Source organism: Taudactylus pleione, unplaced genomic scaffold (assembly GCF_031769625.1).
Source record: "Taudactylus pleione unplaced genomic scaffold, aTauple2 ptg000967l, whole genome shotgun sequence".
Lineage (NCBI taxonomy): Eukaryota > Metazoa > Chordata > Amphibia > Anura > Myobatrachidae > Taudactylus > Taudactylus pleione.
Genome location: NW_028285368.1, coordinates 7,338,280 through 7,365,272, shown reverse-complemented (window position 1 = coordinate 7,365,272; position 26,993 = coordinate 7,338,280). Strand labels below are relative to the sequence as shown.

Genomic DNA, 26,993 nt, shown 5'->3' with positions numbered 1-26,993 from the left:
TACTTCTTAACTCAAATAAATTCATTGATAAGTTGAAAAAATGAAATGCAAAATGTAATAGAAAAGAATGTTATGGCAGTATAAAATTACCTACTGTACCTGGAATTCTCAGCTGGTCTCCCATCCAAGTACTAACCAAGCCCAACAGTGCATAGCTTCCAAGATAAGACGAGATTGGGTGTGTTCAGTGTGGTTTGGCTGTAGGTGCTCAAAAACATTAACTTTAGACATCTATTACTTCTTAACTAGAGTAAATTCATTGATTAGTTGAAAAAATTAAATGTAAAATGTAATAGAAAAGAATGTTATGGCAGTATAAAATTACCTACTGTACCTGGAATTCTGAGGTGGTCTCCTATCCAATTACTAACCAGGCCCACCACTGCATAGCATCCAAGATCAGATGAGATTGGGCAAGTCCAGTGGGGTTTGGCTGTAGGTGCTCAATTACATTAACTTTAGATCTCTATTACTTCTTAACTCAAGTAAATTCATTGATAAGTTGAAAAAATGAAATGTAAAATGTAATAGAAAAGAATGACATGGCAGTATAAAATTACCTACAGCACCTGGTATTCCCAGGTGGTCTCCCATCCAAGTACTAACCAGGCCCAACACTGCATAGCGTCCAAGACCAGACAAGATTGGGCATGTCCAGTGTGGTTTGGCTGTAGGTGCTCAAAAACATTAACTTTAGACCTCTATTACTTCTTAACTAGAGTAAATTCATTGATAAGTTGAAAAAATTAAATGTAAAATGTAAAAGAAAAGAATGTTATGGCAGTATAACATTACCTACAGCACCTGGTATTCCCAGGTGGTCTCCCATCCAAGTACTAACCAGGCCCAACACTGCATAGCGTCCAAGACTAGATGAGATTGGGCATGTCCAGTGTGGTTTGGCTGTAGGTGATCAAAAACATTAACCTTAGTGCTCTATTACTTCTTAACTCAAGTAAAATCATTGACAAGTTGAAAAAATGAAATGTAAAATGTAATAGAAAAGAATGTTATGGCAGTATAAAATTACCTACAGCATCTGGAATTCCCAGGTGGTCTCCCATCCAAGTACTAACCAGGACCAACACTGCATAGCTTCCAAGATCAGACGAGATTGGGCAAGTCCAGTGAGCTTTGGCTGTAGGTGTTCAAATGCATTAACTTTAGACCTCTATTACTTCTTAACTCAAGAAAATTCATTGATAAGTTGAAAAAATGAAATGTAAAATGTAACAGAAAAGAATGTTATGGCAGTATAAAATTACCTACAGCACCTGGTATTCCCAGGTGGTCTCCCATCCAAGAACTAACCAAGCCCACCACTGCATAGCTTCCAAAATCAGACGGGATTGGGCATGTACAGTGTGGTTTGCCTGTAGGTGCTCAAAAACATTAACTTTAGACCTCTATTACTTCTTAACTACAGTAAATTCATTGATAAGTTGAAAAAATTAAATGTAAAATGTAATAGAAAAGAATGTTATGGCTGTACAAAATTACCTACAGCACCTGGTATTCCCAGGTGGTCTCCCATACAAGTACTAACCAAGCCCAACACTGCATAGCTTCCAAGATTAGACGAGATTGGGCATGTCCAGTGTGGTTTGGCTGTAGGCACTCAAAAACATTAACTTTAGACCTCTATTACTTCTTAACTCAAGTAAATTCATTGATAAATTGGAAAAATGAAATGTAAAATATAATAGAAAAGAATGTTATGGCAGTATAAAATTACCTACAGCACCTGGTATTCCCTGGTGGTCTCCCATCCAAGTACTAACAAGGCCCACCACTGCATAGCTTCCAAGATCAGAAGAAATTGGGTGTGTCCAGTGTGGTTTGGCTGTAGGTGCTCAAAAACATTAACTTTAGACCTCTATTACTTCTTAACTAGAGTAAATTCAATGATAAGTTGAAAAAATTAAATGTAAAATGTAATAGAAAAGAATGTTATGGCAGTATAAAATTACCTACAGCATCTGAAAATCCCAGGTGGTCTCCCATCCAAGTACTAACCAGGACCAACACTGCATAGCTTCCAAGATCAGATGAGACTGGGCAAGTCCAGTGTGGTTTGGCTGTAGGTGCTCAATTACATTAACTATAGACCTCTATTACTTCTTAACTCAAGTAAATTCATTGATAAGTTGAAAAATTTACATGCAAAATGTAATAGAAAAGAATGTTATGGCAGTATAAAATTACCTACAGCACCTGGTATTCCCAGGTGGTCTCTCATCCAAGTACTAACCAGGCCCAACACTGCATAGCTTCCAAGATCAGATGGGATTGGGAATGTACAGTTTGGTTTGGCTGTAGGTGCTCAAAAACATTAACTTTAGACCTCTTTTACTTCTTAACTCAAGTAAATTCATTGATAAATTGAAAAAATTTAATGTAAAATGTAATAGAAAAGAATGTTATGGCTGTATAAAATTACCCACAGCACCTGGTATTCTATGGTGGTCTCCCATCCAAGTAATACCCAGACCCAAAACTGCATAGCTTCCAAGATCAGATGAGATTGGGCATGTCCAGTGTGGTTTGGCTGTAGGTGCTCAAAAACATTATCTTTAGACCGCTATTACTTCTTAACTCAAATAAATTCATTGATAAGTTGAAAAAATGAAATGCAAAATGTAATAGAAAAGAATGTTATGGCATTATAAAATTATCCCCAGCACCTGATATTCCCAGCTGGTTTCCCATCCAAGTACTAACCAGGCCCAACACTGCATAGCGTCCAAGACCAGACGAGATTGGCATGTCCAGTGTGGTTTGGCTGTAGGTGCTCAAAAACATTAACTTTAGACCTCTATTACTTCTTAACTAGAGTAAACTCATTGATAAGTTGAAAAAATTAAATGTAAAATGTAAAAGAAAAGAATGTTATGGCAGTATAACATTACCTACAGCACCTGGTATTCCGAGGTGGTCTCCCATCCAAGTACTAACCAGGCCCAACACTGCATAGCGTCCAAGACCAGATGAGATTGGGCATGTCCAGTGTGGTTTGGCTGTAGGTGATCAAAAACATTAACTTTAGACCTCTATTACTTCTTAACTCAAGTAAAATCATTGATAAGTTGAAAAAATGAAATGTAAAATGTAATAGAAAAGAATGTTATGGCAGTATAAAATTACCTACAGCACCTGGAAATCCCAGGCGGTCTCCCATCCAAGTACTAACCAGGAACAACACTGCATAGCTTCCAAGATCAGATGAGATTGGGCAAGTCCAGTGAGCTTTGGCTGTAGGTGTTCAAATGCATTAACTTTAGACCTCTATTACTTCTTAACTCAAGAAAATTCATTGATAAGTTGAAAAAATGAAATGTAAAATGTAATAGAAAAGAATGTTATGGCAGTATAAAATTACCTACAGCACCTGGTATTCCCAGGTGGTCTCCCATCCAAGAACTAACCAGGCCCACCACTGCATAGCTTCCAAGATTAGACGAGATTGGGCATGTCCAGTGTGGTTTGGCTGTAGGTGCTCAAAAACATTAACTTTAGACCTCTATTACTTCTTAACTCAAGTAAATTCGTTGATAAATTGGAAAAATGAAATGTAAAATATAATAGAAAAGAATGTTATGGCAGTATAAAATTACCTACAGCACCTGGTATTGGTCTCCCATCCAAGTACTAACCAGGCCCACCACTGCATAGCTTCCAAGATCAGAAGAAATTGGGTGTGTCCAGTGTGGTTTGGCTGTAGGTGCTCAAAAACATTAACTTTAGACCTCTATTACTTCTTAACTAGAGTAAATTCAATGATAAGTTGAAAAAATTAAATGTAAAATGTAATAGAAAAGAATGTTATGGCAGTATAAAATTACCTACAGCATCTGGAAATCCCAGGTGGTCTCCCATTAAAGTACTAACCAGGACTAACACTGCATAGCTTCCAAGATCAGATGAGACTGGGCAAGTCCAGTGTGGTTTGGCTGTAGGTGCTCAATTACATTAACTTTAGACCTCTATTACTTCTTAACTCAAGTAAATTCATTGATAAGTTGAAAAATTTACATGCAAAATGTAATAGAAAAGAATGTTATGGCAGTATAAAATTACCTACAGCACCTGGTATTCCCAGGTGGTCTCTCATCCAAGTACTAACCAGGCCCAACACTGCATAGCTTCCAAGATCAGATGGGATTGGGAATGTACAGTTTGGTTTGGCTGTAGGTGCTCAAAAACATTAACTTTAGACCTCTTTTACTTCTTAACTCAACTAAATTCATTGATAAATTGAAAAAATTTAATGTAAAATGTTATAGAAAAGAATGTTATGGCTGTATAAAATTACCCACAGCACCTGGTATTCTCAGGTGGTCTCCCATCCAAGTAATACCCAGACCCAAAACTGCATAGCTTCCAAGATCAGATGAGATTGGTCATGTCCAGTGTGGTTTGGCTGTAGGTGCTCAAAAACATTATCTTTAGACCGCTATTACTTCTTAACTCAAATAAATTCATTGATAAGTTGAAAAAATGAAATGCAAAATGTAATAGAAAAGAATGTTATGGCAGTATAAAATTACCTACTGTACCTGGAATTCTCAGCTGGTCTCCCATCCAAGTACTAACCAAGCCCAACAGTGCATAGCTTCCAAGATCAGACGAGATTGGGTGTGTTCAGTGTGGTTTGGCTGTAGGTGCTCAAAAACATTAACTTTAGACATCTATTACTTCTTAACTAGAGTAAATTCATTGATTAGTTGAAAAAATTAAATGTAAAATGTAATAGAAAAGAATGTTATGGCAGTATAAAATTACCTACTGTACCTGGAATTCTGAGGTGGTCTCCTATCCAAGTACTAACCAGGCCCACCACTGCATAGCATCCAAGATCAGATGAGATTGGGCAAGTCCAGTGGGGTTTGGCTGTAGGTGCTCAATTACATTAACTTTAGATCTCTATTACTTCTTAACTCAAGTAAATTCATTGATAAGTTGAAAAAATGAAATGTAAAATGTAATAGAAAAGAATGACATGGCAGTATAAAATTACCTACAGCACCTGGTATTCCCAGGTGGTCTCCCATCCAAGTACTAACCAGGCCCAACACTGCATAGCGTCCAAGACCAGACGAGATTGGGCATGTCCAGTGTGGTTTGGCTGTAGGTGCTCAAAAACATTAACTTTAGACCTCTATTACTTCTTAACTAGAGTAAATTCATTGATAAGTTGAAAAAATTAAATGTAAAATGTAAAAGAAAAGAATGTTATGGCAGTATAACATTACCTACAGCACCTGGTATTCCCAGGTGGTCTCCCATCCAAGTACTAACCAGGCCCAACACTGCATAGCGTCCAAGACTAGATGAGATTGGGCATGTCCAGTGTGGTTTGGCTGTAGGTGATCAAAAACATTAACTTTAGTGCTCTATTACTTGTTAACTCAAGTAAAATCATTGATAAGTTGAAAAAATGAAATGTAAAATGTAATAGAAAAGAATGTTATGGCAGTATAAAATTACCTACAGCATCTGGAATTCCCAGGTGGTCTCCCATCCAAGTACTAACCAGGACCAACACTGCATAGCTTCCAAGATCAGACGAGATTGGGCAAGTCCAGTGAGCTTTGGCTGTAGGTGTTCAAATGCATTAACTTTAGACCTCTATTACTTCTTAACTCAAGAAAATTCATTGATAAGTTGAAAAAATGAAATGTAAAATGTAACAGAAAAGAATGTTATGGCAGTATAAAATTACCTACAGCACCTGGTATTCCCAGGTGTTCTCCCATCCAAGAACTAACCAAGCCCACCACTGCATAGCTTCCAAGATCAGACGGGATTGGGCATGTACAGTGTGGTTTGCCTGTAGGTGCTCAAAAACATTAACTTTAGACCTCTATTACTTCTTAACTACAGTAAATTCATTGATAAGTTGAAAAAATTAAATGTAAAATGTAATAGAAAAGAATGTTATGGCTGTATAAAATTACCTACAGCACCTGATATTAGTAGGTGGTCTCCCATACAAGTACTAACCAAGCCCAACACTGCATAGCTTCCAAGATTAGACGAGATTGGGCATGTCCAGTGTGGTTTGGCTGTAGGTGCTCAAAAACATTAACTTTAGACCTCTATTACTTCTTAACTCAAGTAAATTCATTGATAAATTGGAAAAATGAAATGTAAAATATAATAGAAAAGAATGTTATGGCAGTATAAAATTACCTAGAGCACCTGGTATTCCCTGGTGGACTCCCATCCAAGTACTAACCAGGCAGACCACTGCATAGCTTCCAAGATTTGAAGAAATTGGGTGTGTCCAGTGTGGTTTGGCTGTAGGTGCTCAAAAACATTAACTTTAGACCTCTATTACTTCTTAACTAGAGTAAATTCAATGATAAGTTGAAAAAATTAAATGTAAAATGTAATAGAAAAGAATGTTATGGCAGTATAAAATTACCTACAGCATCTGGAAATCCCAGGGGGTCTCCCATCCAAGTATTAACCAGGACCAACACTGCATAGCTTCCAAGATCAGATGAGACTGGGCAAGTCCAGTGTGGTTTGGCTGTAGGTGCTCAATTACATTAACTTTAGACCTCTATTACTTCTTAACTCAAGTAAATTCATTGATAAGTTGAAAAATTTAAATGCAAAATGTAATAGAAAAGAATGTTATGGCAGTATAAAATTACCTACAGCACCTGGTATTCCCAGGTGGTCTCTCATCCAAGTACTAACCAGGCCCAACACTGCATAGCTTCCAAGATCAGACGAGATTGGGAAAGTCCAGTGAGCTTTGGCTGTAGGTGTTCAAATGCATTAACTTTAGACCTCTATTACTTCTTAACTCAAGAAAATTCATTGATAAGTTGAAAAAATGAAATGTAAAATGTAACAGAAAAGAATGTTATGGCAGTATAAAATTACCTACAGCACCTGGTATTCCCAGGTGGTCTCCCATCCAAGAACTAACCAAGCCCACCACTGCATAGCTTCCAAGATCAGACGGGATTGGGCATGTACAGTGTGGTTTGACTGTAGGTGCTCAAAAACATTAACTTTAGACCTCTATTACTTCTTAACTACAGTAAATTCATTGATAAGTTGAAAAAATTAAATGTAAAATGTAATAGAAAAGAATGTTATGGCTGTATAAAATTACCTACAGCACCTGGTATTAGCAGGTGGTCTCCCATACAAGTACTAACCAAGCCCAACACTGCATAGCTTCCAAGATTAGACGAGATTGGGCATGTCCAGTGTGGTTTGGCTGTAGGTGCTCAAAAACATTAACTTTAGACCTCTATTACTTCTTAACTCAAGTAAATTCATTGATAAATTGGAAAAATGAAATGTAAAATATAATAGAAAAGAATGTTATGGCAGTATAAAATTACCTAGAGCACCTGGTATTCCCTGGTGGACTCCCATCCAAGTACTAACCAGGCAGACCACTGCATAGCTTCCAGGATTTGAAGAAATTGGGTGTGTCCAGTGTGGTTTGGCTGTAGGTGCTCAAAAACATTAACTTTAGACCTCTATTACTTCTTAACTAGAGTAAATTCAATGATAAGTTGAAAAAATTAAATGTAAAATGTAATAGAAAAGAATGTTATGGCAGTATAAAATTACCTACAGCATCTGGAAATCCCAGGGGGTCTCCCATCCAAGTATTAACCAGGACCAACACTGCATAGCTTCCAAGATCAGATGAGACTGGGCAAGTCCAGTGTGGTTTGGCTGTAGGTGCTCAATTACATTAACTTTAGACCTCTATTACTTCTTAACTCAAGTAAATTCATTGATAAGTTGAAAAATTTAAATGCAAAATGTAATAGAAAAGAATGTTATGGCAGTATAAAATTACCTACAGCACCTGGTATTCCCAGGTGGTCTCTCATCCAAGTACTAACCAGGCCCAACACTGCATAGCTTCCAAGATCAGATGGGATTGGGAATGTACAGTTTGGTTTGGCTGTAGGTGCTCAAAAACATTAACTTTAGACCTCTTTTACTTCTTAACTTAAGTAAATTCATTGATAAATTGAATAAATTTAATGTAAAATGTAATAGAAAAGAATGTTATGGCAGTATAAAATTACCTACTGTACCTGGAATTCTGAGGTGGTCTCCTATCCAAGTACTAACCAGGCCCACCACTGCATAGCATCCAAGATCAGATGAGATTGGGCAAGTCCAGTGGGGTTTGGCTGTAGGTGCTCAATTACATTAACTTTAGATCTCTATTACTTCTTAACTCAAGTAAATTCATTGATAAGTTGAAAAAATGAAATGTAAAATGTAATAGAAAAGAATGACATGGCAGTATAAAATTACCTACAGCACCTGGTATTCCCAGGTGGTCTCCCATCCAAGTACTAACCAGGCCCAACACTGCATAGCGTCCAAGACCAGACGAGATTGGGCATGTCCAGTGTGGTTTGGCTGTAGGTGCTCAAAAACATTAACTTTAGACCTCTATTACTTCTTAACTCAAGTAAAATCATTGATAAGTTGAAAAAATGAAATGTAAAATGTAATAGAAAAGAATGTTATGGCAGTATAAAAGTACCTACAGCATCTGGAATTCCCAGGTGGTCTCCCATCCAAGTACTAACCAGGACCAACACTGCATAGCTTCCAAGATCAGACGAGATTGGGCAAGTCCAGTGAGCTTTGGCTGTAGGTGTTCAAATGCATTAACTTTAGACCTCTATTACTTCTTAACTCAAGAAAATTCATTGATAAGTTGAAAAAATGAAATGTAAAATGTAACAGAAAAGAATGTTATGGCAGTATAAAATTACCTACAGCACCTGGTATTCCCAGGTGGTCTCCCATCCAAGAACTAACCAGGCCCACCACTGCATAGCTTCCAAGATCAGACGGGATTGGGCATGTACAGTGTGGTTTGCCTGTAGGTGCTCAAAAACATTAACTTTAGACCTCTATTACTTCTTAACTAGAGTAAATTCATTGATAAGTTGAAAAAATTAAATGTAAAATGTAAAAGAAAAGAATGTTATGGCAGTATAACATTACCTACAGCACCTGGTATTCCCAGGTGGTCTCCCATCCAAGTACTAACCAGGCCCAACACTGCATAGCGTCCAAGACTAGATGAGATTGGGCATGTCCAGTGTGGTTTGGCTGTAGGTGATCAAAGACATTAACTTTAGTGCTCTATTACTTCTTAACTCAAGTAAAATCATTGATAAGTTGAAAAAATGAAATGTAAAATGTAATAGAAAAGAATGTTATAGCAGTATAAAATTACCTACAGCATCTGGGATTCCCAGGTGGTCTCCCATCCAAGTACTAACCAGGATCAACACTGCATAGCTTCCAAGATCAGACGAGATTGGGAAAGTCCAGTGAGCTTTGGCTGTAGGTGTTCAAATGCATTAACTTTAGACCTCTATTACTTCTTAACTCAAGAAAATTCATTGATAAGTTGAAAAAATGAAATGTAAAATGTAACAGAAAAGAATGTTATGGCAGTATAAAATTACCTACAGCACCTGGTATTCCCTGGTGGACTCCCATCCAAGTACTAACCAGGCAGACCACTGCATAGCTTCCAAGATTTGAAGAAATTGGGAGTGTCCAGTGTGGTTTGGCTGTAGGTGCTCAAAAACATTAACTTTAGACCTCTATTACTTCTTAACTAGAGTAAATTCAATGATAAGTTGAAAAAATTAAATGTAAAATGTAATAGAAAAGAATGTTATGGCAGTATAAAATTACCTACAGCATCTGGAAATCCCAGGGGGTCTCCCATCCAAGTATTAACCAGGACCAACACTGCATAGCTTCCAAGATCAGATGAGACTGGGCAAGTCCAGTGTGGTTTGGCTGTAGGTGCTCAATTACATTAACTTTAGACCTCTATTACTTCTTAACTCAAGTAAATTCATTGATAAGTTGAAAAATTTAAATGCAATATGTAATAGAAAAGAATGTTATGGCAGTATAAAATTACCTACAGCACCTGGTATTCCCAGGTGGTCTCTCATCCAAGTACTAACCAGGCCCAACACTGCATAGCTTCCAAGATCAGATGGGATTGGGAATGTACAGTTTGGTTTGGCTGTAGGTGCTCAAAAACATTAACTTTAGACCTCTTTTACTTCTTAACTCAAGTAAATTCATTGATAAATTGAAAAAATTTAATGTAAAATGTAATAGAAAAGAATGTTATGGCAGTATAAAATTACCTACTGTACCTGGAATTCTGAGGTGGTCTCCTATCCAAGTACTAACCAGGCCCACCACTGCATAGCATCCAAGATCAGATGAGATTGGGCAAGTCCAGTGGGGTTTGGCTGTAGGTGCTCAATTACATTAACTTTAGATCTCTATTACTTCTTAACTCAAGTAAATTCATTGATAAGTTGAAAAAATGAAATGGAAAATGTAATAGAAAAGAATGACATGGCAGTATAAAATTACCTACAGCACCTGGTATTCCCAGGTGGTCTCCCATCCAAGTACTAACCAGGCCCAACACTGCATAGCGTCCAAGACCAGACGAGATTGGGCATGTCCAGTGTGGTTTGGCTGTAGGTGCTCAAAAACATTAACTTTAGACCTCTATTACTTCTTAACTAGAGTAAATTCATTGATAAGTTGAAAAAATTAAATGTAAAATGTAAAAGAAAAGAATGTTATGGCAGTATAACATTACCTACAGCACCTGGTATTCCCAGGTGGTCTCCCATCCAAGTACTAACCAGGCCCAACACTGCATAGCGTCCAAGACTAGATGAGATTGGGCATGTCCAGTGTGGTTTGGCTGTAGGTGATCAAAAACATTAACTTTAGACCTCTATTACTTCTTAACTCAAGTAAAATCATTGATAAGTTGAAAAAATGAAATGTAAAATGTAATAGAAAAGAACGTTATGGCAGTATAAAAGTACCTACAGCATCTGGAATTCCCAGGTGGTCTCCCATCCAAGTACTAACCAGGACCAACACTGCATAGCTTCCAAGATCAGACGAGATTGGGCAAGTCCAGTGAGCTTTGGCTGTAGGTGTTCAAATGCATTAACTTTAGACCTCTATTACTTCTTAACTCAAGAAAATTCATTGATAAGTTGAAAAAATGAAATGTAAAATGTAACAGAAAAGAATGTTATGGCAGTATAAAATTACCTACAGCACCTGGTATTCCCAGGTGGTCTCCCATCCAAGAACTAACCAGGCCCACCACTGCATAGCTTCCAAGATCAGACGGGATTGGGCATGTACAGTGTGGTTTGCCTGTAGGTGCTCAAAAACATTAACTTTAGACCTCTATTACTTCTTAACTAGAGTAAATTCATTGATAAGTTGAAAAAATTAAATGTAAAATGTAAAAGAAAAGAATGTTATGGCAGTATAACATTACCTACAGCACCTGGTATTCCCAGGTGGTCTCCCATCCAAGTACTAACCAGGCCCAACACTGCATAGCGTCCAAGACTAGATGAGATTGGGCATGTCCAGTGTGGTTTAGCTGTAGGTGATCAAATACATTAACTTTAGTGCTCTATTACTTCTTAACTCAAGTAAAATCATTGATAAGTTGAAAAAATGAAATGTAAAATGTAATAGAAAAGAATGTTATGGCAGTATAAAATTACCTACAGCATCTGGGATTCCCAGGTGGTCTCCCATCCAAGTACTAACCAGGACCAACACTGCATAGCTTCCAAGATCAGACGAGATTGGGAAAGTCCAGTGAGCTTTGGCTGTAGGTGTTCAAATGCATTAACTTTAGACCTCTATTACTTCTTAACTCAAGAAAATTCATTGATAAGTTGAAAAAATGAAATGTAAAATGTAACAGAAAAGAATGTTATGGCAGTATAAAATTACCTACAGCACCTGGTATCCCCAGGTGGTCTCCCATCCAAGAACTAACCAAGCCCACCACTGCATAGCTTCCAAGATCAGACGGGATTGGGCATGTACAGTGTGGTTTGACTGTAGGTGCTCAAAAACATTAACTTTAGACCTCTATTACTTCTTAACTACAGTAAATTCATTGATAAGTTGAAAAAATTAAATGTAAAATGTAATAGAAAAGAATGTTATGGCTGTATAAAATTACCTACAGCACCTGGTATTAGCAGGTGGTCTCCCATACAAGTACTAACCAAGCCCAACACTGCATAGCTTCCAAGATTAGACGAGATTGGGCATGTCCAGTGTGGTTTGGCTGTAGGTGCTCAAAAACATTAACTTTAGACCTCTATTACTTCTTAACTCAAGTAAATTCATTGATAAATTGGAAAAATGAAATGTAAAATATAATAGAAAAGAATGTTATGGCAGTATAAAATTACCTAGAGCACCTGGTATTCCCTGGTGGACTCCCATCCAAGTACTAACCAGGCAGACCACTGCATAGCTTCCAAGATTTGAAGAAATTGGGTGTGTCCAGTGTGGTTTGGCTGTAGGTGCTCAAAAACATTAACTTTAGACCTCTATTACTTCTTAACTAGAGTAAATTCAATGATAAGTTGAAAAAATTAAATGTAAAATGTAATAGAAAAGAATGTTATGGCAGTATAAAATTACATACAGCATCTGGAAATCCCAGGGGGTCTCCCATCCAAGTATTAACCAGGACCAACACTGCATAGCTTCCAAGATCAGATGAGACTGGGCAAGTCCAGTGTGGTTTGGCTGTAGGTGCTCAATTACATTAACTTTAGACCTCTATTACTTCTTAACTCAAGTAAATTCATTGATAAGTTGAAAAATTTAAATGCAAAATGTAATAGAAAAGAATGTTATGGCAGTATAAAATTACCTACAGCACCTGGTATTCCCAGGTGGTCTCTCATCCAAGTACTAACCAGGCCCAACACTGCATAGCTTCCAAGATCAGATGGGATTGGGAATGTACAGTTTGGTTTGGCTGTAGGTGCTCAAAAACATTAACTTTAGACCTCTTTTACTTCTTAACTCAAGTAAATTCATTGATAAATTGAAAAAATTTAATGTAAAATGTAATAGAAAAGAATGTTATGGCAGTATAAAATTACCTACTGTACCTGGAATTCTGAGGTGGTCTCCTATCCAAGTACTAACCAGGCCCACCACTGCATAGCATCCAAGATCAGATGAGATTGGGCAAGTCCAGTGGGGTTTGGCTGTAGGTGCTCAATTACATTAACTTTAGATCTCTATTACTTCTTAACTCAAGTAAATTCATTGATAAGTTGAAAAAATGAAAGGTAAAATGTAATAGAAAAGAATGACATGGCAGTATAAAATTACCTACAGCACCTGGTATTCCCAGGTGGTCTCCCATCCAAGTACTAACCAGGCCCAACACTGCATAGCGTCCAAGACCAGACGAGATTGGGCATGTCCAGTGTGGTTTGGCTGTAGGTGCTCAAAAACATTAACTTTAGACCTCTATTACTTCTTAACTAGAGTAAATTCATTGATAAGTTGAAAAAATTAAATGTAAAATGTAAAAGAAAAGAATGTTATGGCAGTATAACATTACCTACAGCACCTGGTATTCCCAGGTGGTCTCCCATCCAAGTACTAACCAGGCCCAACACTGCATAGCGTCCAAGACTAGATGAGATTGGGCATGTCCAGTGTGGTTTGGCTGTAGGTGATCAAAAACATTAACTTTAGACCTCTATTACTTCTTAACTCAAGTAAAATCATTGATAAGTTGAAAAAATGAAATGTAAAATGTAATAGAAAAGAATGTTATGGCAGTATAAAATTACCTACAGCATCTGGAATTCCCAGGTGGTCTCCCATACAAGTACTAACCAGGACCAACACTGTATAGCTTCCAAGATCAGATGAGATTGGGCATGTCCAGTGAGCTTTGGCTGTAGGTGTTCAAATGCATTAACTTTAGACCTCTATTACTTCTTAACTGAAGAAAATTCATTGATAAGTTGAAAAAATGATATGTAAAATGTAACAGAAAAGAATGTTATGGCAGTATAAAATTACCTACAGCACCTGGTATTCCCAGGTGGTCTCCCATCCAAGAACTAACCAGGCCCACCACTGCATAGCTTCCAAGATCAGACAGGATTGGGCATGTACAGTGTGGTTTGCCTGTAGGTGCTCAAAAACATTAACTTTAGACCTCTATTACTTCTTAACTACAGTAAATTCATTGATAAGTTGAAAAAATTAAATGTAAAATGTAATAGAAAAGAATGTTATGGCTGTATAAAATTACCTACAGCACCTGGTATTAGCAGGTGGTCTCCCATACAAGTACTAACCAAGCCCAACACTGCATAGCTTCCAAGATTAGACGAGATTGGGCATGTCCAGTGTGGTTTGGCTGTAGGTGCTCAAAAACATTAACTTTAGACCTCTATTACTTCTTAACTCAAGTAAATTCATTGATAAATTGGAAAAATGAAATGTAAAATATAATAGAAAAGAATGTTATGGCAGTATAAAATTACCTAGAGCACCTGGTATTCCCTGGTGGTCTCCCATCCAAGTACTAACCAGGCAGACCACTGCATAGCTTCCAAGATTTGAAGAAATTGGGTGTGTCCAGTGTGGTTTGGCTGTAGGTGCTCAAAAACATTAACTTTAGACCTCTATTACTTCTTAACTAGAGTAAATTCAATGATAAGTTGAAAAAATTAAATGTAAAATGTAATAGAAAAGAATGTTATGGCAGTATAAAATTACCTACAGCATCTGGAAATCCCAGGGGGTCTCCCATCCAAGTACTAACCAGGACCAACACTGCATAGCTTCCAAGATCAGATGAGATTGGGCAAGTCCAGTGTGGTTTGGCTGTAGGTGCTCAATTACATTAACTTTAGACCTCTATTACTTCTTAACTCAAGTAAATTCATTGATAAGTTGAAAAATTTAAATGCAAAATGTAATAGAAAAGAATGTTATGGCAGTATAAAATTACCTACAGCACCTGGTATTCCCAGGTGGTCTCTCATCCAAGTACTAACCAGGCCCAACACTGCATAGCTTCCAAGATCAGATGGGATTGGGAATGTACAGTTTGGTTTGGCTGTAGGTGCTCAAAAACATTAACTTTAGACCTCTTTTACTTCTTAACTCAAGTAAATTCATTGATAAATTGAAAAAATTTAATGTAAAATGTAATAGAAAAGAATGTTATGGCTGTATAAAATTACCCACAGCACCTGGTATTCTCAGGTGGTCTCCCATCCAAGTAATACCCAGACCCAAAACTGCATAGCTTCCAAGATCAGATGAGATTGGGCATGTCCAGTGCGGTTTGGCTGTAGGTGCTCAAAACCATTATCTTTAGACCGCTATTACTTCTTAACTCAAATAAATTCATTGATAAGTTGAAAAAATGAAAGGCAAAATGTAATAGAAAAGAATGTTATGGCATTATAAAATTACCTCCAGCACCTGGTATTCCCAGCTGGTCTCCCATCCAAGTACTAACCAGGCCCAACACTGCATAGCGTCCAAGACCAGACGAGATTGGGCATGTCCAGTGTGGTTTGGCTGTAGGTGCTCAAAAACATTAAATTTAGACCTCTATTACTTCTTAACTAGAGTAAATTAATTGATAAGTTGAAAAAATTAAATGTAAAATGTAAAAGAAAAGAATGTTATGGCAGTATAACATTACCTACAGCACTTGGTATTCCCAGGTGGTCTCCCATCCAAGTACTAACCAGGCCCAACACTGCATAGCGTCCAAGACCAGATGAGATTGGGCATGTCCAGTGTGGTTTGGCTGTAGGTGATCAAAAACATTAACTTTAGACCTCTATTACTTCTTAACTCAAGTAAAATCATTGATAAGTTGAAAAAATGAAATGTAAAATGTAATAGAAAAGAATGTTATGGCAGTATAAAATTACCTACAGCACCTGGAAATCCCAGGGGGTCTCCCATCCAAGTACTAACCAGGACCAACACTGCATAGCTTCCAAGATCAGACGAGATTGGGCAAGTCCAGTGAGCTTAGGCTGTAGGTGTTCAAATGCATTAACTTTAGACCTCTATTACTTCTTAACTCAAGAAAATTCATTGATAAGTTGAAAAAATGAAATGTAAAATGTAATAGAAAATAATTTTATGGCAGTATAAAATTACCTACAGCACCTGGTATTCCCAGGTGGTCTCCCATCCAAGAACAAACCAGGCCCACCACTGCATAGCTTCCAAGATCAGACAGGATTGGGCATGTACAGTGTGGTTTGGCTGTAAGTGCTCAAAAACATTAACTTTAGACCTCTATTACTTCTTAACTAGAGTAAATTCATTGATAAGTTGAAAAAATTAAATGTAAAATGTAATAGAAAAGAACGTTATGGCAGTATAAAATTACCTACAGCACCTGGAAATTACAGGTGGTCTCCCATCCAAGTACTAACCAGGACCAACACTGCATAGTTTCAAAGATCAGAAGAGATTGGGTGTGTCCAGTGTGATTTGGCTGTAGGTGCTCAAAAACATTAACTTTAGACCTCTATTACTTCTTAACTAGAGTAAATTCATTGATAAGTTGAAAAAATTAAATGTAAAATGTAATAGAAAAGAATGTTATGGCTGTATAAAATTACCTACAGCACCTGGTATTCCCAGGTGGTCTCCCATACAAGTACTAACCAAGGCCCAACACTGCATAGCTTCCAAGATTAGACGAGATTGGGCATGTCCAGTGTGGTTTGGCTGTAGGCGCTCAAAAACATTAACTTTAGACCTCTATTACTTCTTAACTCAAGTAAATTCATTGATAAATTGGAAAAATGAAATGTAAAATATAATAGAAAAGAATGTTATGGCAGTATAAAATTACCTACAGCACCTGGTATTCCCAGGTGGTCTCTCATCCAAGTACTAACCAGGCCCAACACTGCAAAGCTTCCAAGATCAGATGGGATTGGGAATGTACAGTTTGGTTTGGCTGTAGGTGCTCAAAAACATTAACTTTAGACCTCTTTTACTTCTTAACTCAAGTAAATTCATTGATAAATTGAAAAAATTTAATGTAAAATGTAATAGAAAAGAATGTTATGGCTGTATAAAATTACACACAGCACCTGGTATTCTCAGGTGGTCTCCCATCCAAGTAATACCCAGACCCAAAACTGCATAGCTTCCAAGATCAGATGAGATTGGGCATGTCCAGTGCGGTTTGGCTGTAGGTGCTCAAAAACATTATCTTTAGACCGCTATTACTTCTTAACTCAAATAAATTCATTGATAAGTTGAAAAAATGAAACTCAAAATGTAATAGAAAAGAATGTTATGGCAGTATAAAATTACCTCCAGCACCCGGTATTCCCAGCTGGTCTCCCATCCAAGTACTAACCAGGCCCAACACTGCATAGCGTCCAAGACCAGACGAGATTGGGCATGTCCAGTGTGGTTTGGCTGTAGGTGCTCAAAAACATTAAATTTAGACCTCTATTACTTCTTAACTAGAGTAAATTAATTGATAAGTTGAAAAAATTAAATGTAAAATGTAATAGAAAAGAATGTTATGGCAGTATAAAATTACCTACAGCACCTGATATTCCCAGGTGGTCTCCCATCCAAGAACTAACCAGGCCCACCACTACATAGCTTCCAAGATTAGATGGGATTGGGCATGTACAGTGTGGTTTGGCTGTAAGCGCTCAAAAACATTAACTTTAGACTTCTATTACTTCTTAACTAGAGTAAATTCATTGATAAGTTGAAAAAATTAAATGTAAAATGTAATAGAAAAGAACGTTATGGCAGTATAAAATTACCTACAGCACCTGGAAATCCCAGGTGGTCTCCCATCCAAGTACTAACCAGGACCAACACTGCATAGTTTCAAAGATCAGAAGAGATTGGGTGTGTCCAGTGTGGTTTGGCTGTAGGTGCTCAAAAACTTTAACTTTAGACCTCTATTACTTCTTAACTAGAGTAAATTCATTGATAAGTTGAAAAAATTAAATGTAAAATGTAATAGAAAAGAATGTTATGGCTGTGTAAAATTACCTACAGCACCTGGTATTCCCAAGTGGTCTCCCATACAAGTACTAACCAAGCCCAACACTGCATAGCTTCCAAGATTAGGCGAGATTGGGCATGTCCAGTGTGGTTTGGCTGTAGGTGCTCAAAAACATTAACTTTAGACCTCTATTACTTCTTAACTCAAGTAAATTTGTTGATAAATTGGAAAAATGAAATGTAAAATATAATAGAAAAGAATGTTATGGCAGTATAGAATTACCTACAGCACCTGGTATTCCCTGGTGGTCTCCCATCCAAGTACTAACCAGGCCCACCACTGCATAGCTTCCAAGATCAGAAGAAATTGGGTGTGCCCAGTGTGGTTTGGCTGTAGGTGCTCAAAAACATTAACTTTAGACCTCTATTACTTCTTAACTAGAGTAAATTCAATGATAAGTTGAAAAAATTAAATGTAAAATGTAATAGAAAAGAAAGTTATGGCAGTATAAAATTACCCACAGCACCTGGTATTCTCAGGTGGTCTCCCATCCAAGTAATATCCAGACCCAAAACTGCATAGCTTCCAAGATCAGATGAGATTGGTCATGTCCAGTGTGGTTTGGCTGTAGGTGCTCAAAAACATTATCTTTAGACCGCTATTACTTCTTAACTCAAATAAATTCATTGATAAGTTGAAAAAATGAAATGCAAAATGTAATAGAAAAGAATGTTATGGCATTATAAAATTACCTCCAGCACCTGGTATTCTCAGCTGGTCTCCCATCCAAGTACTAACCAAGCCCAACACTGCATAGCTTCCAAGATCAGACGAGATTGGGTGTGTTCAGTGTGGTTTGGCTGTAGGTGCTCAAAAACATTAACTTTAGACATCTATTACTTCTTAACTAGAGTAAATTCATGGATTAGTTGAAAAAAATAAATGTAAAATGTAATAGAAAAGAATGTTATGGCAGTATAAAATTACCTACTGTACCTGGAATTCTGAGGTGGTCTCCTATCCAAGTACTAACCAGGCCCACCACTGCATAGCATCCAAGATCAGATGAGATTGGGCAAGTCCAGTGGGGTTTGGCTGTAGGTGCTCAATTACATTAACTTTAGATCTCTATTACTTCTTAACTCAAGTAAATTCATTGATAAGTTGAAAAAATGAAATGTAAAATGTAACAGAAAAGAATGTTATGGCAGTATAAAATTACCTACAGCACCTGGTATTCCCAGGTGGTCTCCCATCCAAGAACTAACCAGGCCAACCACTGCATAGCTTCCAAGATCAGACGTGATTGGGCTTGTACAGTGTGGTTTGCCTGTAGGTGCTCAAAAACATTAACTTTAGACCTCTATTACTTCTTAACTACAGTAAATTCATTGATAAGTTGAAAAAATTAAATGTAAAATGTAATAGAAAAGAATGTTATGGCTGTATAAAATTACCTACAGCACCTGGTATTAGCAGGTGGTCTCCCATACAAGTACTAACCAAGCCCAACACTGCATAGCTTCCAAGATTAGACGAGATTGGGCATGTCCAGTGTGGTTTGGCTGTAGGTGCTCAAAAACATTAACTTTAGACCTCTATTACTTCTTAACTCAAGTAAATTCATTGATAAATAGGAAAAATGAAATGTAAAATATAATAGAAAAGAATGTTATGGCAGTATAAAATTACCTAGAGCACCTGGTATTCCCTGGTGGTGTCCCATCCAAGTACTAACCAGGCAGACCACTGCATAGCTTCCAAGATTTGAAGAAATTGGGTGTGTCCAGTGTGGTTTGGCTGTAGGTGCTCAAAAACATTAACTTTAGACCTCTATTACTTCTTAACTAGAGTAAATTCAATGATAAGTTGAAAAAATTAAATGTAAAATGTAATAGAAAAGAATGTTATGGCAGTATAAAATTACCTACAGCACCTGGTATTCCCAGGTGGTCTCCCATCCAGGAACTAACCAGGCCCACCACTGCATAGCTTCCAAGATCAGACGGGATTGGGCATGTACAGTGTGGTTTGGCTGTAAGCGCTCAAAAACATTAACTTTAGACTTCTATTACTTCTTAACTAGAGTAAATTCATTGATAAGTTGAAAAAATTAAATGTAAAATGTAATAGAAAAGAACGTTATGGCAGTATAAAATTACCTACAGCACCTGGAAATCCCAGGTGGTCTCCCATCCAAGTACTAACCAGGACCAACACTGCATAGTTTCAAAGATCAGAAGAGATTGTTGTGTCCAGTGTGGTTTGGCTGTAGGTGCTCAAAAACTTTAACTTTAGACCTCTATTACTTCTTAACTAGAGTAAATTCATTGATAAGTTGAAAAAATGTAATGTAAAATGTAATAGAAAAGAATGTTATGGCTGTGTAAAATTACCTACAGCACCTGGTATTCCCAAGTGGTCTCCCATACAAGTACTAACCAAGCCCAACACTGCATAGCTTCCAAGATTAGACGAGATTGGGCATGTCCAGTGTGGTTTGGCTGTAGGTGCTCAAAAACATTAACTTTAGACCTCTATTACTTCTTAACTCAAGTAAATTTGTTGATAAATTGGAAAAATGAAATGTAAAATATAATAGAAAAGAATGTTATGGCAGTATAAAATTACCCACAGCACCTGGTATTCCCTGGTGGTCTCCCATCCAAGTACTAACCAGGCCCACCACAGCATAGCTTCCAAGATCAGAAGAAATTGGGTGTGTCCAGTGTGGTTTGGCTGTAGGCGCTCAAAAACATTAACTTTAGACCTCTATTACTTCTTAACTAGAGTAAATTCAATGATAAGTTGAAAAAATTAAATGTAAAATGTAATAGAAAAGAATGTTATGGCAGTATAAAATTACCTACAGCATCTGGAAATCCCAGGTGGTCTCCCATCCAAGTACTAACCAGGACCACACTGCATAGCTTCCAAGATCAGATGAGACTGGGCAAGTCCAGTGTGGTTTGGCTGTAGGTGCTCAATTCCATTAACTTTAGACCTCTATTACTTCTTAACTCAAGTAAATTCATTGATAAGTTGAAAAATTTACATGCAAAATGTAATAGAAAAGAATGTTATGGCAGTATAAAATTACCTACAGCACCTGATATTCCCAGGTGGTCTCCCATCCAAGAACTAACCAGGCCCACCACTGCATAGCTTCCAAGATTAGATGGGATTGGGCATGTACAGTGTGGTTTGGCTGTAAGCGCTCAAAAACATTAACTTTAGACTTCTATTACTTCTTAACTAGAGTAAATTCATTGATAAGTTGAAAAAATTAAATGTAAAATGTAATAGAAAAGAACGTTATGGCAGTATAAAATTACCTACAGCACCTGGAAATCCCAGGTGGTCTCCCATCCAAGTACTAACCAGGACCAACACTGCATAGTTTCAAAGATCAGAAGAGATTGGGTGTGTCCAGTGTGGTTTGGCTGTAGGTGCTCAAAAACTTTAACTTTAGACCTCTATTACTTCTTAACTAGAGTAAATTCATTGATAAGTTGAAAAAATTAAATGTAAAATGTAATAGAAAAGAATGTTATGGCTGTGTAAAATTACCTACAGCACCTGGTATTCCCAAGTGGTCTCCCATACAAGTACTAACCAAGCCCAACACTGCATAGCTTCCAAGATTAGGCGAGATTGGGCATGTCCAGTGTGGTTTGGCTGTAGGTGCTCAAAAACATTAACTTTAGACCTCTATTACTTCTTAACTCAAGTAAATTTGTTGATAAATTGGAAAAATGAAATGTAAAATATAATAGAAAAGAATGTTATGGCAGTATAGAATTACCTACAGCACCTGGTATTCCCTGGTGGTCTCCCATCCAAGTACTAACCAGGCCCACCACTGCATAGCTTCCAAGATCAGAAGAAATTGGGTGTGCCCAGTGTGGTTTGGCTGTAGGTGCTCAAAAACATTAACTTTAGACCTCTATTACTTCTTAACTAGAGTAAATTCAATGATAAGTTGAAAAAATTAAATGTAAAATGTAATAGAAAAGAAAGTTATGGCAGTATAAAATTACCCACAGCACCTGGTATTCTCAGGTGGTCTCCCATCCAAGTAATATCCAGACCCAAAACTGCATAGCTTCCAAGATCAGATGAGATTGGTCATGTCCAGTGTGGTTTGGCTGTAGGTGCTCAAAAACATTATCTTTAGACCGCTATTACTTCTTAACTCAAATAAATTCATTGATAAGTTGAAAAAATGAAATGCAAAATGTAATAGAAAAGAATGTTATGGCATTATAAAATTACCTCCAGCACCTGGTATTCTCAGCTGGTCTCCCATCCAAGTACTAACCAAGCCCAACACTGCATAGCTTCCAAGATCAGACGAGATTGGGTGTGTTCAGTGTAGTTTGGCTGTAGGTGCTCAAAAACATTAACTTTAGACATCTATTACTTCTTAACTAGAGTAAATTCATGGATTAGTTGAAAAAAATAAATGTAAAATGTAATAGAAAAGAATGTTATGGCAGTATAAAATTACCTACTGTACCTGGAATTCTGAGGTGGTCTCCTATCCAAGTACTAACCAGGCCCACCACTGCATAGCATCCAAGATCAGATGAGATTGGGCAAGTCCAGTGGGGTTTGGCTGTAGGTGCTCAATTACATTAACTTTAGATCTCTATTACTTCTTAACTCAAGTAAATTCATTGATAAGTTGAAAAAATGAAATGTAAAATGTAACAGAAAAGAATGTTATGGCAGTATAAAATTACCTACAGCACCTGGTATTCCCAGGTGGTCTCCCATCCAAGAACTAACCAGGCCAACCACTGCATAGCTTCCAAGATCAGACGTGATTGGGCTTGTACAGTGTGGTTTGCCTGTAGGTGCTCAAAAACATTAACTTTAGACCTCTATTACTTCTTAACTACAGTAAATTCATTGATAAGTTGAAAAAATTAAATGTAAAATGTAATAGAAAAGAATGTTATGGCTGTATAAAATTACCTACAGCACCTGGTATTAGCAGGTGGTCTCCCATACAAGTACTAACCAAGCCCAACACTGCATAGCTTCCAAGATTAGACGAGATTGGGCATGTCCAGTGTGGTTTGGCTGTAGGTGCTCAAAAACATTAACTTTAGACCTCTATTACTTCTTAACTCAAGTAAATTCATTGATAAATAGGAAAAATGAAATGTAAAATATAATAGAAAAGAATGTTATGGCAGTATAAAATTACCTAGAGCACCTGGTATTCCCTGGTGGTGTCCCATCCAAGTACTAACCAGGCAGACCACTGCATAGCTTCCAAGATTTGAAGAAATTGGGTGTGTCCAGTGTGGTTTGGCTGTAGGTGCTCAAAAACATTAACTTTAGACCTCTATTACTTCTTAACTAGAGTAAATTCAATGATAAGTTGAAAAAATTAAATGTAAAATGTAATAGAAAAGAATGTTATGGCAGTATAAAATTACCTACAGCACCTGGTATTCCCAGGTGGTCTCCCATCCAGGAACTAACCAGGCCCACCACTGCATAGCTTCCAAGATCAGACGGGATTGGGCATGTACAGTGTGGTTTGGCTGTAAGCGCTCAAAAACATTAACTTTAGACTTCTATTACTTCTTAACTAGAGTAAATTCATTGATAAGTTGAAAAAATTAAATGTAAAATGTAATAGAAAAGAACGTTATGGCAGTATAAAATTACCTACAGCACCTGGAAATCCCAGGTGGTCTCCCATCCAAGTACTAACCAGGACCAACACTGCATAGTTTCAAAGATCAGAAGAGATTGTTGTGTCCAGTGTGGTTTGGCTGTAGGTGCTCAAAAACTTTAACTTTAGACCTCTATTACTTCTTAACTAGAGTAAATTCATTGATAAGTTGAAAAAATGTAATGTAAAATGTAATAGAAAAGAATGTTATGGCTGTGTAAAATTACCTACAGCACCTGGTATTCCCAAGTGGTCTCCCATACAAGTACTAACCAAGCCCAACACTGCATAGCTTCCAAGATTAGACGAGATTGGGCATGTCCAGTGTGGTTTGGCTGTAGGTGCTCAAAAACATTAACTTTAGACCTCTATTACTTCTTAACTCAAGTAAATTTGTTGATAAATTGGAAAAATGAAATGTAAAATATAATAGAAAAGAATGTTATGGCAGTATAAAATTACCTACAGCACCTGGTATTCCCTGGTGGTCTCCCATCCAAGTACTAACCAGGCCCACCACTGCATAGCTTCCAAGATCAGAAGAAATTGGGTGTGTCCAGTGTGGTTTGGCTGTAGGCGCTCAAAAACATTAACTTTAGACCTCTATTACTTCTTAACTAGAGTAAATTCAATGATAAGTTGAAAAAATTAAATGTAAAATGTAATAGAAAAGAATGTTATGGCAGTATAAAATTACCTACAGCATCTGGAAATCCCAGGTGGTCTCCCATCCAAGTACTAACCAGGACCACACTGCATAGCTTCCAAGATCAGATGAGACTGGGCAAGTCCAGTGTGGTTTGGCTGTAGGTGCTCAATTCCATTAACTTTAGACCTCTATTACTTCTTAACTCAAGTAAATTCATTGATAAGTTGAAAAATTTACATGCAAAATGTAATAGAAAAGAATGTTATGGCAGTATAAAATTACCTACAGCACCTGGTATTCCCAGGTGGTCTCTCATCCAAGTACTAACCAGGCCCAACACTGCATAGCTTCCAAGATCAGATGGGATTGGGAATGTACAGTTTGGTTTGGCTGTAGGTGCTCAAAAACATTAACTTTAGACCTCTTTTACTTCTTAACTCAACTAAATTCATTGATAAATTGAAAAAATTTAATGTAAAATGTAATAGAAAAGAATGTTATGGCTGTATAAAATTACCGACAGCACCTGGTATTCTCAGGTGGTCTCCCATCCAAGTAATACCCAGACCCAAAACTGCATAGCTTCCAAGATCAGATGAGATTGGTCATGTCCAGTGTGGTTTGGCTGTAGGTGCTCAAAAACATTATCTTTAGACAACTATTACTTCTTAACTCAAATAAATTCATTGATAAGTTGAAAAAATGAAATGCAAAATGTAATAGAAAAGAATGTTATGGCATTATAAAATTACCTCCAGCACCTGGTATTCTCAGCTGGTCTCCCATCCAAGTACTAACCAAGCCCAACACTGCATAGCTTCCAAGATCAGACGAGATTGGGTGTGTTCAGTGTGGTTTGGCTGTAGGTGCTCAAAAACATTAACTTTAGACATCTATTACTTCTTAACTAGAGTAAATTCATTGATTAGTTGAAAAAATTAAATGTAAAATGTAATAGAAAAGAATGTTATGGCAGTATAAAATTACCTACTGTACCTGGAATTCTGTGGTGGTCTCCTATCCAAGTACTAACCAGGCCCACCACTGCATAGCATCCAAGATCAGATGAGATTGGGCAAGTCCAGTGGGGTTTGGCTGTAGGTGCTCAATTACATTAACTTTAGAGCTCTATTACTTCTTAACTCAAGTAAATTCATTGATAAGTTGAAAAAATGAAATGGTAAATGTAATAGAAAAGAATGACATGGTAGTATAAAATTACCTACAGCACCTGGTATTCCCAGGTGGTCTCCCATCCAAGTACTAACCAGGCCCAACACTGCATAGCATCCAAGACCAGACGAGATTGGGCATGTCCAGTGTGGTTTGGCTGTAGGTGCTCAAAAACATTAACTTTAGACCTCTATTACTTCTTAACTAGAGTAAATTCATTGATAAGTTGAAAAAATTAAATGTAAAATGTAAAAGAAAAGAATGTTATGGCAGTATAACATTACCTACAGCACCTGGTATTCCCAGGTGGTCTCCCATCCAAGTACTAACCAGGCCCAACACTGCATAGCGTCCAAGACTAGATGAGATTGGGGAATGTCCAGTGTGGTTTGGCTGTAGGTGATCAAAAACATTAACTTTAGACCTCTATTACTTCTTAACTCAAGTAAAATCATTGATAAGTTGAAAAAATGAAATGTAAAATGTAATAGAAAAGAATGTTACGGCAGTATAAAATTACCTACAGCATCTGGAATTCCCAGGTGGTCTCCCGTCCAAGTACTAACCAGGACCAACACTGCATAGCTTCCAAGATCAGACGAGATTGGGCAAGTCCAGTGAGCTTTGGCTGTAGGTGTTCAAATGCATTAACTTTAGACCTCTATTACTTCTTAACTCAAGAAAATTCATTGATAAGTTGAAAAAATGAAATGTAAAATGTAACAGAAAAGAATGTTATGGCAGTATAAAATTACCTACTGCACCTGGTATTCCCAGGTGGTCTCCCATCCAAGAACTAACCAGGCCCACCACTGCATAGCTTCCAAGATCAGACGGGATTGGGCATGTACAGTGTGGTTTGCCTGTAGGTGCTCAAAAACATTAACTTTAGACCTCTATTACTTCTTAACTACAGTAAATTCATTGATAAGTTGAAAAAATTAAATGTAAAATGTAATAGAAAAGAATGTTATGGCTGTATAAAATTACCTACAGCACCTGGTATTAGCAGGTGGTCTCCCATACAAGTACTAACCAAGCCCAACACTGCATAGCTTCCAAGATTAGACGAGATTGGGCATGTCCAGTGTGGTTTGGCTGTAGGTGCTCAAAAACATTAACTTTAGACCTCTATTACTTCTTAACTCAAGTAAATTCATTGATAAATTGGAAAAATGAAATGTAAAATATAATAGAAAAGAATGTTATGGCAGTATAAAATTACCTAGAGCACCTGGTATTCCCTGGTGGTCTCCCATCCAAGTACTAACCAGGCAGACCACTGCATAGCTTCCAAGATTTGAAGAAATTGGGTGTGTCCAGTGTGGTTTGGCTGTAGGTGCTCAAAAACATTAACTTTAGACCTCTATTACTTCTTAACTAGAGTAAATTCAATGATAAGTTGAAAAAATTAAATGTAAAATGTAATAGAACAGAATGTTATGGCAGTATAAAATTACCTACAGCATCTGGAAATCCCAGGGGGTCTCCCATCCAAGTACTAACCAGGACCAACACTGCATAGCTTCCAAGATCAGATGAGACTGGGCAAGTCCAGTGTGGTTTGGCTGTAGGTGCTCAAT

The 26,993-nt window shown here is 37.3% G+C and overlaps 107 pseudogenes; all 107 read right to left on the bottom strand.

The window, feature by feature from the left end:
- Positions 1-87: 87 nt before the first annotated feature.
- Positions 88-206, bottom strand: LOC148462270 (5S ribosomal RNA; annotated as a pseudogene).
- A 351-nt stretch (positions 207-557) lies between these two features.
- On the bottom strand, positions 558-676 carry LOC148462269 (5S ribosomal RNA; annotated as a pseudogene).
- Positions 677-792: 116 nt separating this feature from the next.
- On the bottom strand, positions 793-911 carry LOC148462268 (5S ribosomal RNA; annotated as a pseudogene).
- A 116-nt stretch (positions 912-1,027) lies between these two features.
- On the bottom strand, positions 1,028-1,146 carry LOC148462267 (5S ribosomal RNA; annotated as a pseudogene).
- Positions 1,147-1,262: 116 nt separating this feature from the next.
- On the bottom strand, positions 1,263-1,381 carry LOC148462266 (5S ribosomal RNA; annotated as a pseudogene).
- Positions 1,382-1,497: 116 nt separating this feature from the next.
- LOC148462265 (5S ribosomal RNA) lies at positions 1,498-1,616 on the bottom strand (annotated as a pseudogene).
- A 116-nt stretch (positions 1,617-1,732) lies between these two features.
- Positions 1,733-1,851, bottom strand: LOC148462264 (5S ribosomal RNA; annotated as a pseudogene).
- A 116-nt stretch (positions 1,852-1,967) lies between these two features.
- LOC148462263 (5S ribosomal RNA) lies at positions 1,968-2,086 on the bottom strand (annotated as a pseudogene).
- Positions 2,087-2,202: 116 nt separating this feature from the next.
- Positions 2,203-2,321, bottom strand: LOC148462262 (5S ribosomal RNA; annotated as a pseudogene).
- A 116-nt stretch (positions 2,322-2,437) lies between these two features.
- LOC148462261 (5S ribosomal RNA) lies at positions 2,438-2,556 on the bottom strand (annotated as a pseudogene).
- A 350-nt stretch (positions 2,557-2,906) lies between these two features.
- On the bottom strand, positions 2,907-3,025 carry LOC148462260 (5S ribosomal RNA; annotated as a pseudogene).
- Positions 3,026-3,141: 116 nt separating this feature from the next.
- Positions 3,142-3,260, bottom strand: LOC148462259 (5S ribosomal RNA; annotated as a pseudogene).
- A 116-nt stretch (positions 3,261-3,376) lies between these two features.
- Positions 3,377-3,495, bottom strand: LOC148462258 (5S ribosomal RNA; annotated as a pseudogene).
- A 344-nt stretch (positions 3,496-3,839) lies between these two features.
- Positions 3,840-3,958, bottom strand: LOC148462257 (5S ribosomal RNA; annotated as a pseudogene).
- Positions 3,959-4,074: 116 nt separating this feature from the next.
- Positions 4,075-4,193, bottom strand: LOC148462256 (5S ribosomal RNA; annotated as a pseudogene).
- Positions 4,194-4,309: 116 nt separating this feature from the next.
- On the bottom strand, positions 4,310-4,428 carry LOC148462255 (5S ribosomal RNA; annotated as a pseudogene).
- Positions 4,429-4,544: 116 nt separating this feature from the next.
- LOC148462254 (5S ribosomal RNA) lies at positions 4,545-4,663 on the bottom strand (annotated as a pseudogene).
- A 116-nt stretch (positions 4,664-4,779) lies between these two features.
- LOC148462253 (5S ribosomal RNA) lies at positions 4,780-4,898 on the bottom strand (annotated as a pseudogene).
- Positions 4,899-5,014: 116 nt separating this feature from the next.
- On the bottom strand, positions 5,015-5,133 carry LOC148462252 (5S ribosomal RNA; annotated as a pseudogene).
- A 116-nt stretch (positions 5,134-5,249) lies between these two features.
- On the bottom strand, positions 5,250-5,368 carry LOC148462251 (5S ribosomal RNA; annotated as a pseudogene).
- A 116-nt stretch (positions 5,369-5,484) lies between these two features.
- LOC148462250 (5S ribosomal RNA) lies at positions 5,485-5,603 on the bottom strand (annotated as a pseudogene).
- Positions 5,604-5,719: 116 nt separating this feature from the next.
- LOC148462249 (5S ribosomal RNA) lies at positions 5,720-5,838 on the bottom strand (annotated as a pseudogene).
- A 116-nt stretch (positions 5,839-5,954) lies between these two features.
- LOC148462248 (5S ribosomal RNA) lies at positions 5,955-6,073 on the bottom strand (annotated as a pseudogene).
- Positions 6,074-6,189: 116 nt separating this feature from the next.
- LOC148462247 (5S ribosomal RNA) lies at positions 6,190-6,308 on the bottom strand (annotated as a pseudogene).
- A 116-nt stretch (positions 6,309-6,424) lies between these two features.
- On the bottom strand, positions 6,425-6,543 carry LOC148462246 (5S ribosomal RNA; annotated as a pseudogene).
- A 116-nt stretch (positions 6,544-6,659) lies between these two features.
- LOC148462245 (5S ribosomal RNA) lies at positions 6,660-6,778 on the bottom strand (annotated as a pseudogene).
- A 116-nt stretch (positions 6,779-6,894) lies between these two features.
- Positions 6,895-7,013, bottom strand: LOC148462244 (5S ribosomal RNA; annotated as a pseudogene).
- A 116-nt stretch (positions 7,014-7,129) lies between these two features.
- LOC148462243 (5S ribosomal RNA) lies at positions 7,130-7,248 on the bottom strand (annotated as a pseudogene).
- A 351-nt stretch (positions 7,249-7,599) lies between these two features.
- On the bottom strand, positions 7,600-7,718 carry LOC148462242 (5S ribosomal RNA; annotated as a pseudogene).
- Positions 7,719-7,834: 116 nt separating this feature from the next.
- LOC148462241 (5S ribosomal RNA) lies at positions 7,835-7,953 on the bottom strand (annotated as a pseudogene).
- Positions 7,954-8,069: 116 nt separating this feature from the next.
- Positions 8,070-8,188, bottom strand: LOC148462240 (5S ribosomal RNA; annotated as a pseudogene).
- Positions 8,189-8,304: 116 nt separating this feature from the next.
- On the bottom strand, positions 8,305-8,423 carry LOC148462239 (5S ribosomal RNA; annotated as a pseudogene).
- Positions 8,424-8,539: 116 nt separating this feature from the next.
- Positions 8,540-8,658, bottom strand: LOC148462238 (5S ribosomal RNA; annotated as a pseudogene).
- Positions 8,659-8,774: 116 nt separating this feature from the next.
- LOC148462237 (5S ribosomal RNA) lies at positions 8,775-8,893 on the bottom strand (annotated as a pseudogene).
- A 116-nt stretch (positions 8,894-9,009) lies between these two features.
- LOC148462236 (5S ribosomal RNA) lies at positions 9,010-9,128 on the bottom strand (annotated as a pseudogene).
- A 116-nt stretch (positions 9,129-9,244) lies between these two features.
- On the bottom strand, positions 9,245-9,363 carry LOC148462235 (5S ribosomal RNA; annotated as a pseudogene).
- A 116-nt stretch (positions 9,364-9,479) lies between these two features.
- Positions 9,480-9,598, bottom strand: LOC148462234 (5S ribosomal RNA; annotated as a pseudogene).
- A 116-nt stretch (positions 9,599-9,714) lies between these two features.
- On the bottom strand, positions 9,715-9,833 carry LOC148462233 (5S ribosomal RNA; annotated as a pseudogene).
- A 116-nt stretch (positions 9,834-9,949) lies between these two features.
- LOC148462232 (5S ribosomal RNA) lies at positions 9,950-10,068 on the bottom strand (annotated as a pseudogene).
- A 116-nt stretch (positions 10,069-10,184) lies between these two features.
- Positions 10,185-10,303, bottom strand: LOC148462231 (5S ribosomal RNA; annotated as a pseudogene).
- Positions 10,304-10,419: 116 nt separating this feature from the next.
- On the bottom strand, positions 10,420-10,538 carry LOC148462230 (5S ribosomal RNA; annotated as a pseudogene).
- A 116-nt stretch (positions 10,539-10,654) lies between these two features.
- Positions 10,655-10,773, bottom strand: LOC148462229 (5S ribosomal RNA; annotated as a pseudogene).
- Positions 10,774-10,889: 116 nt separating this feature from the next.
- On the bottom strand, positions 10,890-11,008 carry LOC148462228 (5S ribosomal RNA; annotated as a pseudogene).
- Positions 11,009-11,124: 116 nt separating this feature from the next.
- On the bottom strand, positions 11,125-11,243 carry LOC148462227 (5S ribosomal RNA; annotated as a pseudogene).
- Positions 11,244-11,359: 116 nt separating this feature from the next.
- LOC148462226 (5S ribosomal RNA) lies at positions 11,360-11,478 on the bottom strand (annotated as a pseudogene).
- Positions 11,479-11,594: 116 nt separating this feature from the next.
- LOC148462225 (5S ribosomal RNA) lies at positions 11,595-11,713 on the bottom strand (annotated as a pseudogene).
- A 116-nt stretch (positions 11,714-11,829) lies between these two features.
- Positions 11,830-11,948, bottom strand: LOC148462224 (5S ribosomal RNA; annotated as a pseudogene).
- Positions 11,949-12,064: 116 nt separating this feature from the next.
- On the bottom strand, positions 12,065-12,183 carry LOC148462223 (5S ribosomal RNA; annotated as a pseudogene).
- A 116-nt stretch (positions 12,184-12,299) lies between these two features.
- LOC148462222 (5S ribosomal RNA) lies at positions 12,300-12,418 on the bottom strand (annotated as a pseudogene).
- Positions 12,419-12,769: 351 nt separating this feature from the next.
- LOC148462221 (5S ribosomal RNA) lies at positions 12,770-12,888 on the bottom strand (annotated as a pseudogene).
- Positions 12,889-13,004: 116 nt separating this feature from the next.
- Positions 13,005-13,123, bottom strand: LOC148462220 (5S ribosomal RNA; annotated as a pseudogene).
- Positions 13,124-13,239: 116 nt separating this feature from the next.
- On the bottom strand, positions 13,240-13,358 carry LOC148462219 (5S ribosomal RNA; annotated as a pseudogene).
- Positions 13,359-13,474: 116 nt separating this feature from the next.
- LOC148462218 (5S ribosomal RNA) lies at positions 13,475-13,593 on the bottom strand (annotated as a pseudogene).
- Positions 13,594-13,709: 116 nt separating this feature from the next.
- On the bottom strand, positions 13,710-13,828 carry LOC148462217 (5S ribosomal RNA; annotated as a pseudogene).
- A 116-nt stretch (positions 13,829-13,944) lies between these two features.
- On the bottom strand, positions 13,945-14,063 carry LOC148462216 (5S ribosomal RNA; annotated as a pseudogene).
- A 116-nt stretch (positions 14,064-14,179) lies between these two features.
- On the bottom strand, positions 14,180-14,298 carry LOC148462215 (5S ribosomal RNA; annotated as a pseudogene).
- Positions 14,299-14,414: 116 nt separating this feature from the next.
- On the bottom strand, positions 14,415-14,533 carry LOC148462214 (5S ribosomal RNA; annotated as a pseudogene).
- A 116-nt stretch (positions 14,534-14,649) lies between these two features.
- LOC148462213 (5S ribosomal RNA) lies at positions 14,650-14,768 on the bottom strand (annotated as a pseudogene).
- Positions 14,769-14,884: 116 nt separating this feature from the next.
- On the bottom strand, positions 14,885-15,003 carry LOC148462212 (5S ribosomal RNA; annotated as a pseudogene).
- A 116-nt stretch (positions 15,004-15,119) lies between these two features.
- LOC148462211 (5S ribosomal RNA) lies at positions 15,120-15,238 on the bottom strand (annotated as a pseudogene).
- Positions 15,239-15,354: 116 nt separating this feature from the next.
- On the bottom strand, positions 15,355-15,473 carry LOC148462210 (5S ribosomal RNA; annotated as a pseudogene).
- Positions 15,474-15,589: 116 nt separating this feature from the next.
- LOC148462209 (5S ribosomal RNA) lies at positions 15,590-15,708 on the bottom strand (annotated as a pseudogene).
- A 116-nt stretch (positions 15,709-15,824) lies between these two features.
- LOC148462208 (5S ribosomal RNA) lies at positions 15,825-15,943 on the bottom strand (annotated as a pseudogene).
- A 116-nt stretch (positions 15,944-16,059) lies between these two features.
- On the bottom strand, positions 16,060-16,178 carry LOC148462207 (5S ribosomal RNA; annotated as a pseudogene).
- A 116-nt stretch (positions 16,179-16,294) lies between these two features.
- On the bottom strand, positions 16,295-16,413 carry LOC148462206 (5S ribosomal RNA; annotated as a pseudogene).
- A 116-nt stretch (positions 16,414-16,529) lies between these two features.
- On the bottom strand, positions 16,530-16,649 carry LOC148462205 (5S ribosomal RNA; annotated as a pseudogene).
- A 116-nt stretch (positions 16,650-16,765) lies between these two features.
- Positions 16,766-16,884, bottom strand: LOC148462204 (5S ribosomal RNA; annotated as a pseudogene).
- A 116-nt stretch (positions 16,885-17,000) lies between these two features.
- On the bottom strand, positions 17,001-17,119 carry LOC148462203 (5S ribosomal RNA; annotated as a pseudogene).
- Positions 17,120-17,235: 116 nt separating this feature from the next.
- Positions 17,236-17,354, bottom strand: LOC148462202 (5S ribosomal RNA; annotated as a pseudogene).
- A 116-nt stretch (positions 17,355-17,470) lies between these two features.
- Positions 17,471-17,589, bottom strand: LOC148462201 (5S ribosomal RNA; annotated as a pseudogene).
- Positions 17,590-17,705: 116 nt separating this feature from the next.
- On the bottom strand, positions 17,706-17,824 carry LOC148462200 (5S ribosomal RNA; annotated as a pseudogene).
- Positions 17,825-17,940: 116 nt separating this feature from the next.
- LOC148462199 (5S ribosomal RNA) lies at positions 17,941-18,059 on the bottom strand (annotated as a pseudogene).
- Positions 18,060-18,175: 116 nt separating this feature from the next.
- LOC148462198 (5S ribosomal RNA) lies at positions 18,176-18,294 on the bottom strand (annotated as a pseudogene).
- A 116-nt stretch (positions 18,295-18,410) lies between these two features.
- On the bottom strand, positions 18,411-18,529 carry LOC148462197 (5S ribosomal RNA; annotated as a pseudogene).
- A 116-nt stretch (positions 18,530-18,645) lies between these two features.
- On the bottom strand, positions 18,646-18,764 carry LOC148462196 (5S ribosomal RNA; annotated as a pseudogene).
- A 116-nt stretch (positions 18,765-18,880) lies between these two features.
- LOC148462195 (5S ribosomal RNA) lies at positions 18,881-18,999 on the bottom strand (annotated as a pseudogene).
- Positions 19,000-19,115: 116 nt separating this feature from the next.
- Positions 19,116-19,234, bottom strand: LOC148462194 (5S ribosomal RNA; annotated as a pseudogene).
- Positions 19,235-19,350: 116 nt separating this feature from the next.
- LOC148462193 (5S ribosomal RNA) lies at positions 19,351-19,469 on the bottom strand (annotated as a pseudogene).
- A 116-nt stretch (positions 19,470-19,585) lies between these two features.
- On the bottom strand, positions 19,586-19,704 carry LOC148462192 (5S ribosomal RNA; annotated as a pseudogene).
- Positions 19,705-19,820: 116 nt separating this feature from the next.
- LOC148462191 (5S ribosomal RNA) lies at positions 19,821-19,939 on the bottom strand (annotated as a pseudogene).
- Positions 19,940-20,289: 350 nt separating this feature from the next.
- On the bottom strand, positions 20,290-20,408 carry LOC148462190 (5S ribosomal RNA; annotated as a pseudogene).
- Positions 20,409-20,524: 116 nt separating this feature from the next.
- On the bottom strand, positions 20,525-20,643 carry LOC148462189 (5S ribosomal RNA; annotated as a pseudogene).
- Positions 20,644-20,759: 116 nt separating this feature from the next.
- Positions 20,760-20,877, bottom strand: LOC148462188 (5S ribosomal RNA; annotated as a pseudogene).
- A 116-nt stretch (positions 20,878-20,993) lies between these two features.
- Positions 20,994-21,112, bottom strand: LOC148462187 (5S ribosomal RNA; annotated as a pseudogene).
- A 116-nt stretch (positions 21,113-21,228) lies between these two features.
- LOC148462186 (5S ribosomal RNA) lies at positions 21,229-21,347 on the bottom strand (annotated as a pseudogene).
- Positions 21,348-21,463: 116 nt separating this feature from the next.
- Positions 21,464-21,582, bottom strand: LOC148462185 (5S ribosomal RNA; annotated as a pseudogene).
- A 116-nt stretch (positions 21,583-21,698) lies between these two features.
- LOC148462184 (5S ribosomal RNA) lies at positions 21,699-21,817 on the bottom strand (annotated as a pseudogene).
- Positions 21,818-21,933: 116 nt separating this feature from the next.
- On the bottom strand, positions 21,934-22,052 carry LOC148462183 (5S ribosomal RNA; annotated as a pseudogene).
- A 116-nt stretch (positions 22,053-22,168) lies between these two features.
- Positions 22,169-22,287, bottom strand: LOC148462182 (5S ribosomal RNA; annotated as a pseudogene).
- A 116-nt stretch (positions 22,288-22,403) lies between these two features.
- LOC148462181 (5S ribosomal RNA) lies at positions 22,404-22,522 on the bottom strand (annotated as a pseudogene).
- Positions 22,523-22,638: 116 nt separating this feature from the next.
- LOC148462180 (5S ribosomal RNA) lies at positions 22,639-22,757 on the bottom strand (annotated as a pseudogene).
- A 116-nt stretch (positions 22,758-22,873) lies between these two features.
- On the bottom strand, positions 22,874-22,992 carry LOC148462179 (5S ribosomal RNA; annotated as a pseudogene).
- Positions 22,993-23,108: 116 nt separating this feature from the next.
- On the bottom strand, positions 23,109-23,227 carry LOC148462178 (5S ribosomal RNA; annotated as a pseudogene).
- Positions 23,228-23,343: 116 nt separating this feature from the next.
- LOC148462177 (5S ribosomal RNA) lies at positions 23,344-23,462 on the bottom strand (annotated as a pseudogene).
- A 350-nt stretch (positions 23,463-23,812) lies between these two features.
- Positions 23,813-23,931, bottom strand: LOC148462176 (5S ribosomal RNA; annotated as a pseudogene).
- Positions 23,932-24,047: 116 nt separating this feature from the next.
- Positions 24,048-24,166, bottom strand: LOC148462175 (5S ribosomal RNA; annotated as a pseudogene).
- Positions 24,167-24,282: 116 nt separating this feature from the next.
- LOC148462174 (5S ribosomal RNA) lies at positions 24,283-24,400 on the bottom strand (annotated as a pseudogene).
- A 116-nt stretch (positions 24,401-24,516) lies between these two features.
- On the bottom strand, positions 24,517-24,635 carry LOC148462173 (5S ribosomal RNA; annotated as a pseudogene).
- Positions 24,636-24,751: 116 nt separating this feature from the next.
- On the bottom strand, positions 24,752-24,870 carry LOC148462172 (5S ribosomal RNA; annotated as a pseudogene).
- A 116-nt stretch (positions 24,871-24,986) lies between these two features.
- Positions 24,987-25,105, bottom strand: LOC148462171 (5S ribosomal RNA; annotated as a pseudogene).
- Positions 25,106-25,456: 351 nt separating this feature from the next.
- LOC148462170 (5S ribosomal RNA) lies at positions 25,457-25,575 on the bottom strand (annotated as a pseudogene).
- A 116-nt stretch (positions 25,576-25,691) lies between these two features.
- Positions 25,692-25,811, bottom strand: LOC148462169 (5S ribosomal RNA; annotated as a pseudogene).
- A 116-nt stretch (positions 25,812-25,927) lies between these two features.
- LOC148462168 (5S ribosomal RNA) lies at positions 25,928-26,046 on the bottom strand (annotated as a pseudogene).
- A 116-nt stretch (positions 26,047-26,162) lies between these two features.
- On the bottom strand, positions 26,163-26,281 carry LOC148462167 (5S ribosomal RNA; annotated as a pseudogene).
- A 116-nt stretch (positions 26,282-26,397) lies between these two features.
- On the bottom strand, positions 26,398-26,516 carry LOC148462166 (5S ribosomal RNA; annotated as a pseudogene).
- Positions 26,517-26,632: 116 nt separating this feature from the next.
- Positions 26,633-26,751, bottom strand: LOC148462165 (5S ribosomal RNA; annotated as a pseudogene).
- A 116-nt stretch (positions 26,752-26,867) lies between these two features.
- LOC148462164 (5S ribosomal RNA) lies at positions 26,868-26,986 on the bottom strand (annotated as a pseudogene).
- Positions 26,987-26,993: the final 7 nt, after the last annotated feature.